The 9035-nt window shown below is 41.9% G+C and overlaps 1 long non-coding RNA gene across 1 annotated transcript; it reads left to right on the forward strand.

The window, feature by feature from the left end:
• Window positions 1-1668: 1668 nt before the first annotated feature.
• LOC308406481 lies at window positions 1669-6579 on the forward strand. Its single transcript, XR_013973547.1, has 3 exons — window positions 1669-1699; window positions 1794-1862; window positions 4438-6579. It is a non-coding gene; the product is annotated as an uncharacterized lncRNA (long non-coding RNA).
• Window positions 6580-9035: the final 2456 nt, after the last annotated feature.

Below are 9035 nucleotides of genomic sequence, written 5' to 3' on the forward strand. Positions count from 1 at the left end.
GATGCAAGACCAGACTTTTTTGTTCTGAGCTGGAAGAAACTGCTCTTTAGCACTACATTTGTTTCTCTGTCAAATTAGTGTCAGAGCTTATCACAGTGTTGTTAATCTGTGTTTTAGTGAATGGCATTTTAAAAGCCCGGGTATGCTTCAGCCTCTCAGTTAGTAGTGGAGAGAGAAACAGTATGACCTTCTTTAACTGTAAAATCCAGTTGTTTTGTCTCCAAAATCCACTCATTGAGCCTTCTTATTTTTTCTGAGATTTAAAGGTAAACAAATAAAAAGATGCGTTAGGACAGAGAAGAAGCACACACAAAGAACAGGTTGCTGTAGCCACTCTCTTCCTCCTAAAGCTGATCACCGTCTCTCTGCTCTTTTTCACATTCAGACGCCGATGCTTCTCCCAGAGCACTCCACAATATCATCCACTAGCGCTCTGTACTCCTCCTCCTCCACCTCGTGCACATTACTTATACATCCAACCGCTGCAGAATGGTCAGACTATTTCTGTAGGTGGCATGACCTGGAGTTGTACTGAAGGTCGGAGGTTCGCATGGTGAACAGGAACAAGTATTTGAAACAAACCTCGGTGGGAAATTCCTGTAAGTTTTGTGCTTCTTTTTCAAAAGGAAGATTTTTTTGTTTCCTGAACCTTCGACATAACTAATTTCTTCATTCGTTTTTCCTGACCTGGAACAGTGTTTATGGATCCAGGGCTTCAAGGTTGAACAGTTAATTCTAGTGCTGATTTAAATCTGTTGACCTTTGCATGAGTGACTCTCCAAGTCTGAATTCTGATTTCTTGTAACCTCAGAACAGCGGGGTTGTCGCTTGGTAGCACGATTATTACTGGATTCAGTTTTGTGTTTCAATGAATGTTGACGGCCAGAGAGGGAAACCAGACAAATTCACAGTACGGGAACTTAGTTGTTACTCGTTTCAGACTGTCTGCTTTCTGAACGAATGGACGTCTTCTGCAACCACTTTGAATTTGTTTCATGTAGCCTTTATTTAAATGTAGCTGTTTATCCAGAAGGCCATGAATGAAAAAGAATTAAGCATGCTAAGAGCTAAAAATTAATAGAGACAGGTGTGACTCATCTTAATGCACCTAGCTACTTATTACTGGGTAAAACAGCTTGCTGTTTAGTATTATACATGGCATATGCTGCATTTTTTTCCCTCCTTTTAGCTCCATTAGTGCAGCGAGTGTGTGGGAGCCAGGGGCAGTTCAGTGTATTAATTGACTGAGGGCCTGAAACTTGACTGTTTTGGAAAGATTCATTCATTTTGATTCATATAACTGTTGTCTGCTTACTTTCTAGGCATACTTTGCTCTGTCAGATATAGCCCAGTTCCTAAAATCATCTCAAACAAAAAGAGAAGAAAAATTAAAACATTTAATGTTCATTGTTCTGTTCTTACTGTCCCTGTTAATGAAAGTGAAATGAGATCAAAATATTTATTTAAACATAGATGGGACGCAGATTATATATGATATGCTCTGGTCAAACAAGGGTTAAGTTTTCTCAGAGGGTAGATGAGCTCTGATGAGAGCCTATTGTTTTACTCCACTCCTCGCATGTCAGCCAATCGGTGAAGCTCTAGGCAGCTCTTGTCCCTCCTTAGTACCAGCTCCCAAGTTTTCAGTCTCTTGCTTCTACAGCTGAACAGAGCAGACGGACTAAAACTTCTGTTATCGGTAAGCTGGAGAAATTAACCTCTAACGAGTTAAAAAAATACGATCTAAACTGATATTTTTCACAAATTATGTATTTGCACTTGTTGTTGTCAAGGGCAGAGCGAAACCGGAAGGTTTACTGAGCTGTGGCTCCACGTAAATGCTGAGCATCCACTCGACGGCGGTAAGCTAAATGTGGCTAATCAGACACGTGTGTCTGTGAAGGTTCTCAGTCATCCAGGTCATCGTAGTCAAAGGAGCTTGCAAAGAAAAGAGTCTGGACTTCTTTAAGTTGCTTGAAGACGTTTCACCTCTCATCCGAGAAGCTTCTTCAGTTCTAAGGTCAAATGGTGGAGAGTCCCAGATATAAACCTAGTGGGAGTAACCCCCCACAGAGGGACAAAAGGACCCCCTGATGATCCTCTAATCGCCTGAGCCAAGGTGTGAAACTGGGTGTGGGTCCCAATCAGCCAGAGTTTCGGGTGTGTTCATTGTGAAACCTGGCCCCACCTTATCATGCGAATTCCTGAGGTCAGATGGCCCAGGATGTGAGTGGGCATTAAGGCGTCTGGGAAGGGATCTCAAAACTGGATTATAGATGGCAGACAGTTGGTGTGGTAAACCACTGCCTCTGTTCAAAGATGGTCGCTCACAGTGGACATAGATGGCTTCTTTCACTCCTCTTTCAAACCATCTGTCCTCTCTGTCCAAAATGTGAACATTGGCATCCTCGAAAGAGTGTCCTTTATCCTTAAGATGCAGATGGACTGCTGAGTCTTGTCCTGTGGAGGTGTCTCTTCTGTGTTGTGCCATGCGCTTGTGAAGTGGCTGTTTGGTCTCTCCAATGTAGAGGTCTGGGCATTCCTCGCTGCACTGTACAGCATACACCACGTTGTTAATGTGGTGTATGCTGTACATGGCAACCTCAACATCGAAGTTTACTGGAAGCCCACACACACGGACCAGTACCTCCTCTTTGACTCCCATCACCCTCTGGAACACAAACTTGGAGTAATCAGGACCCTACACCACCGGGCAGAACATGTTCCCTCTAAGCCTGAAGGAAAAAAGAAGGAACACACACATGTAAAGGAAGCACTCAAAACGTGCGGCTATCCTAAATGGGCGTTCTTAAAGTCAGCAAAGAGGCACAGAAAAGAAGACCAGACATCAGCGAGGGACGATAAGAAGGACAGACGCAACAACATTGTCATCCCCTATGTAGCCGGTGTATCAGAGAAACTCAGGAGAGTTTTCTCCAAGCATGACATCCCGGTGCATTTCAGACCCAGCAACACGCTCAGACAGAAACTGGTTCACCCGAAAGACAAAACGCCAAAACACAGACTTAACAATGTGGTGTATGCGGTACAGTGCAGCGAGGAATGCCCAGACCTCTACATTGGAGAGACCAAACAGCCACTTCACAAGCGCATGGCACAACACAGAAGAGCCACCTCCACAGGACAAGACTCAGCAGTCCATCTGCATCTTAAGGATAAAGGACACTCTTTCGAGGATGCCAATGTTCACATTTTGGACAGAGAGGACAGATGGTTTGAAAGAGGAGTGAAAGAAGCCATCTATGTCCACTGTGAGCGACCATCTTTGAACAGAGGCGGGGGTTTACCACACCAACTGTCTGCCATCTATAATCCAGTTTTGAGATCCCTTCCCAGACGCCTTAACGCCCACTCACATCCTGGGCCATCTGACCTCAGGAATTCGCATGATAAGGTGGGGCCAGGTTTCACAATGAACACACCCGAAACTCTGGCTGATTGGGACCCACGCCCAGTTTCCCACCTTGGCTCAGGCGATTAGAGGATCATCAGGGGGTCCTTTTGTCCCTCTGTGGGGAGTTTCTGCCACTAGGTTTATATCTGGGACTCTCCACCATTTGACCTTAGAACTGAAGAAGCTTCTCGGATGAGAGGTGAAACGTCTTCAAGCAACTTAAAGAAGTCCAGACGCTTTTCTTTGCAAGCTCCTTTGACTACGATGACCTGGATGACTGAGAACCTTCACAGACATACTGCTAGTTAGATCATTAACTAAGTCATTAACATGTGAAAAGCTGTAAATGGTTAAAGCAGCTAAAAATAACTTTATGAGAGATAATTGTAAGCAGACTTTATCCTGCTTCCTGTTTAATTTTGATGTCAATCAGTTGTTTTACAATACTCAGTATTGAACACTTGGAGGTAATTTTTAGTGTATTTCCACTTGTACTAGTAGGCCTATGGTACAAGCGGGATTAAGCACGTCTATTTTAATACTCCTATTTGTGGACTGAGTCCTTGTGTTTACGTGTTATTGAAATTGATTATTTGCACTTTGTTCAATTTCCGATAAGCATTTGCATATTATTCCATTTCTTAAAAGGGGTAATATACTTATTTATTTGTGATTAGATATATATGTACAGTGAGTTTATTTTGATGGATGTAATTAATGTTTACAATGAAAGTGAATTATATGGTGACTATAATTCCTGCATGTTTGCAACCTTGTAGATAATCTTTAATGTTACTGCAGGTTACAAATAATTGAACCTTGATACTGTGAAATTTTGGATATTGATACTTTGACCTTTGAAACTTGATATTTTAATGTTGTACAACATGACTGAACTGATGATGATTGAATTGACGATAGCTGATCTGAATAGTAGTTACTGCACTGTGACACTACTTTAGTTTAATTTGTGAGAGTTATCCTTAAAGGGCACGTGACATATATTTGGCCATTGTTTATAGGTCAGGTTTTTATATGGGACGAATCCAAAGACCAGGTCAGCGATTCCAGAACCCAGAGTGTTCCAGTGTTCACTGGATGGCGAGCCAACCCAAGATCCTAGGAGACGATGTACATATACACGCACACTCATTTGCACATTGATGGACTACAATCCTCTACTGTACAAGTAGTACGGTAGGACAGACAATCACACACACACTCCTTGTCGGACGAATTCTATTGGAATACACCTGTTTGTCACGGGCCCCACCGGTACCATTTGGACTTAAAAAAGACTAATTCTTTTACTTGTGCACAATTTTATTTAATTCTATTTTTTTTTTTTTTTGCTACTTTGGGGGAAATTATACTTGACATTCTGTTAAAACCTGTTGTGATACTGTGTTGGTTACAAATTTATTTTACAAGGCTTAACATCACTAAAGTATTTTTAAAAGCCACACAACTGTGTTTGTCTGGTTTCTCTGCCATTCGTGTACCAGAGCTCTAAGAGTCATTCTCAGTCTTCTGACACTAGCCCAAATTACTTATTACTTTGGTAATTATCCATTGGTACTTTATGTAACTCCACGTAAGTGCTACACAGAGTCTGCAAGAAACAACAATGTGGTGGAGAAAGTTGCTCAGCTACCTGACGGAGCGAGTCAGGAACAATCTGCACATCACTGTCCATGTGAACCCAGCGGGGGAGCCTGTCAGGTAGCTTCTGCTTCTTGCTGCAAACTACATCCGATATCAGCTGATGCACCGTATTTTCCTGTCTCCTCTTTTTAGCCTTCCCTCTCTCATCTTCTCTGTGTTGTTTCTTGTTTCACCAAGTTCTGACCTGTATCCCTCAATGAGTGCGTTAACACAGATGAATAACTCTACATGTGCAACGGCAATTAGAGCGGAAAATTTCATCTACTAATGTGTTTGGCTAGGTACTCACTGTGAACATACACCCGCTTTCAAGGCTTCGCCGCCACAGGTTTATGAGAAGGAGCTCTCTGTGATTCACACCGCAGTCCTTCTAGGCTGACGAGGGCACGGTGCTTAATGGCACACCTTCTCTGCAGCAGCTCTATTTGTGGGGGCAATTTAATCATCTAATAAAAACTTTCCTTGAAAGCAAACAACTCAGCTGCAGCCTTATTTATTTACTATATAGTGCACTGTAAATGGAAAAGTAGTCAAACAAAGTGGTTTACAGACTGTAGGACAGGCAATATCAAAAATAGATGCAAAGTCACGAGACGAAAAGAGGATATAGATGCAGGATATAACAAAATAACGATAAAAAACGATAAAAACCCTGAAAACCATACATTTCACACCTGAGCCTCAACTCTCGTGCCCGGTACCAAATATTTATTTATTTATTTAGGACAGTGCATGTTAATGAACTTAAAGGTTAAAAAAAAAAAATTACATAAATGTAAACATGCCAGATTATAGCCAAAGGCTAATTTCCATCTGTTGTCCTTAAACATAAAAAAATAGAAATAATAATTCATAAAAATTCATCATTCATTCATAATAAAACTCCATCACCAAACTTACACATACACACCATTCTGTTCCCAAATAAAACATTAAAACTATACAACTCATACATGATCGCACACTTGATTTGTCCATAACCAGTTTTTAACCTTTGCCTTAAACAAATTGAGTGTAGAGCATTCTCTAATAAGTTGAGGAAGACTGTTCCACAGATGGCCACCCTTAACAGAGAGGACGTTCTGCCCAAATGCTGTCCGTCTGTGGGGGTATAAACAAGTCTCCTCGGATTGTAGCTCGAGTGGTCCTGTCTGAGCTTTCTTTATGCCTAATGAACTGCTTTAGTGGTGGTGGAGCAAGGGAGTGTAAGACTTTATATATTAAACACACTCTAAGTTTCACTAAGTTATTGAAGTTCAGTAATGACTCACGGACGGCCCGGAGGTTGGGGACCGCTGGCTTAGAGGGAAAAACTGCTCACAAATGCAAACACACACAAACACCTTTTAAAAAAATTTCTCTTTCAAGCTGTGAAAGGGTTGAACAGACTAAGGCACCACATGTCGTTCTAGTGTGTGTGTGTGTGTGTGTGTGTGTGTGTGTGTGTGTGTGTGTGTGTGTGTGTGTGTGTGTGTGTGTGTGTGTGTGTGTGTGTGTGTGTGAATTCAATTTGAATAAACCAAGCCACGGTTGCCTTTGTCAGCAGGGATGCACTACATTTATTTGTTTTCCATGTGATTATGTTTTTAAGTTAAAAGGCCTTGAGGTGCATAGCACAACAAAAAGATACACACAACAACATTCAGGAAAACATGACATGACATTTCAGAAATATTTTAAGAGAAAATATTCAGAATTAGGGCTTCAAAACTTTAGACTGTTAGGGCCTGATTCACTAGTCCCGGCACAAGCTGGGTTTTGGTACATAAGTACTGTCTGTATTTACAAAGAGAACGCAGAGGTGTGAACTGTTTTGTATCTGTTTCTGTTCTGTTTCTCAATGTGCAAATTACAGAGAGGAGAGTAATTAAATGTAATAACTCTTTGGACCCAACTTCCTGCTAACTGCTAATGGTTATATAGCTCCACCTCCAGAAACAGATATCTTATTTTTTGTGCTTTGTATTGAAATGAACTGAATGCATCTGTGCTTAGAAAACAGCACAACTTTCACAATTCACCCATTTGCTCCATTTAATTAATCTGTCCGTTTTCAGATTTGGTCTGATTTTTGATCACAGTTTAGAAGTTGTTGAATCACGAATGTGGATTTTTGTTTGTGTGCTGTTGCAATGATGGTTAATTCAATTGGTGCATTGATGTAGCTAATGTGGAACTAAACTGAACTAAGCTACGCATGGCTAGGTCCCATGACTGCACATGCAGGTCTTGGCAAGCATACTGAAGAACATTAACTTTTCCATAAAGTGTTGTGTTGTTGTGTTGTCTGTTTTGTTTCCATTTTTCTTGTTTTGATTGTTTTTTTATGTTTTGCACCCCAGGCCACCATGAGCACAGAGTTGCACAGTTTGGTCATTTGGAGCATCCTCGATGTAATTTTGCTCATGTGGACAGCTGCTGTAATAATAATGTAATAAATTCTGATGATGTTAAAATAAAGACTACATTTTAAGCACAGAAGGGTTCTTACATTCCTCAGACACAAGTAATTATTCCCCACAGTACCTTTCAGCTGATGCTCAATATTACCCTGAGGACAGTGGGTCGTGTCTCGCCATGAATCAGCGTGTTAATGCGAGATTGACGCTCGGTGTTGAGCAAATGAGGTCTCGCGAGCTAGGTGACGCTGTAGCAAAGACCCGAGGCTCACTGTAATTGAAAATGACAGGGTGGATGCGGTGGCAGAGATGGGCGGCCGCCTGCACGCACACGGGTGGAACACACGTGCGCACACATTTCCTTTTTCTTCGCTCTCTTACCTTCTGCTGTCACACACATTCACTCCCCTGTCTTTTCTAAATCACTCACACACACTCTCGTGGCCTGGTTGTAATTAGTGGCACAGGGTAGTGGTCACACATAATCCCGCTAATTGGGCTGGCAGGCGCCATTACCCAGAGCTAATCACCATTCTCTGGGTGACAAGGCATCCTGGCCTTCTGACCACTAGCTGCTAGCAGGATCCATATCACATTGCCAGAGCTCAGTGAGCTCTACTAAACCAATTAACCCAACAAACTCACTGACTCACTTTGTAGGTCTCAGGCAGACTTTGCCTTACCTTAGTGACAGCCCATTTGGACTGGCTAATATAGCTTAAGGGCTGTCCTCCTGCAAGGACCCTTGAGCAAGACAATTTACTTCATCGTTATCTGTGCTGAACATAGAGCTATTCACTGGGCTAATGTGGGAATTGTTGCAAAATATAATGAAATTCATAAATGGGGGGTGCTTCCTCCAACTTACAGAGCTAGTCCACTTCACCACCAATGACTAGTTCTGTGAGAGGCCTAAAAGATGCCCTGCTGGTGCCCTAAGGTTTTACCAGCTGGTGGTTCTGGTACTTCTCCTTATCTTTCCTCTGACATGATGAATCCTTTAAGTGCCCTATGAAGTAAATCTGGCCCATCAGAGCCTTGAGGCTTGTCAGCCTGTGAGTGGGGCAGTCCTTGGATGGGAGGGAGAGGACTGCTGTCTGGAATTAAGGCAGTAACATGAACATGCCTGAATGGGAACAGAGAGAGAGGAGGGTTTTTTTTCTAGCTTTCCACACCAGGAGGCTTTCATTTTCGTGCCCATTAAACATGACCCGACTTTAATTGTATTTGCAAGCTCCTCGACCAGACCTCATTTTCAAATTAGGGTTTTGTAATTCTTTCCCACAATGCTTGATTTAGCATTGGCTGGCTGTAATATCAGAGCAGTAGCTTTCCATTTTTATTGTTCGCCTAATTTTGTTTGCACGATTTCATATTTTGTCTGTAGAAAGTACATTTAGGGAAAACCAGGCGTGGTCATTTGGAACGAGTTTTGGAACTTTCCATTTATTATTGCCCACGTTACCATCTCATTTACCTAAATTTGCATGTTTGTTGGACCACAGCACTGGTTAATCTGCAAAAGCAATTATATAAACACGCTGACATTTTAAATA

This window comes from Rhamphochromis sp. 'chilingali', assembly GCF_963969265.1.
Source record: "Rhamphochromis sp. 'chilingali' genome assembly, chromosome: 1".
Classification (NCBI taxonomy): domain Eukaryota; kingdom Metazoa; phylum Chordata; class Actinopteri; order Cichliformes; family Cichlidae; genus Rhamphochromis; species Rhamphochromis sp. 'chilingali'.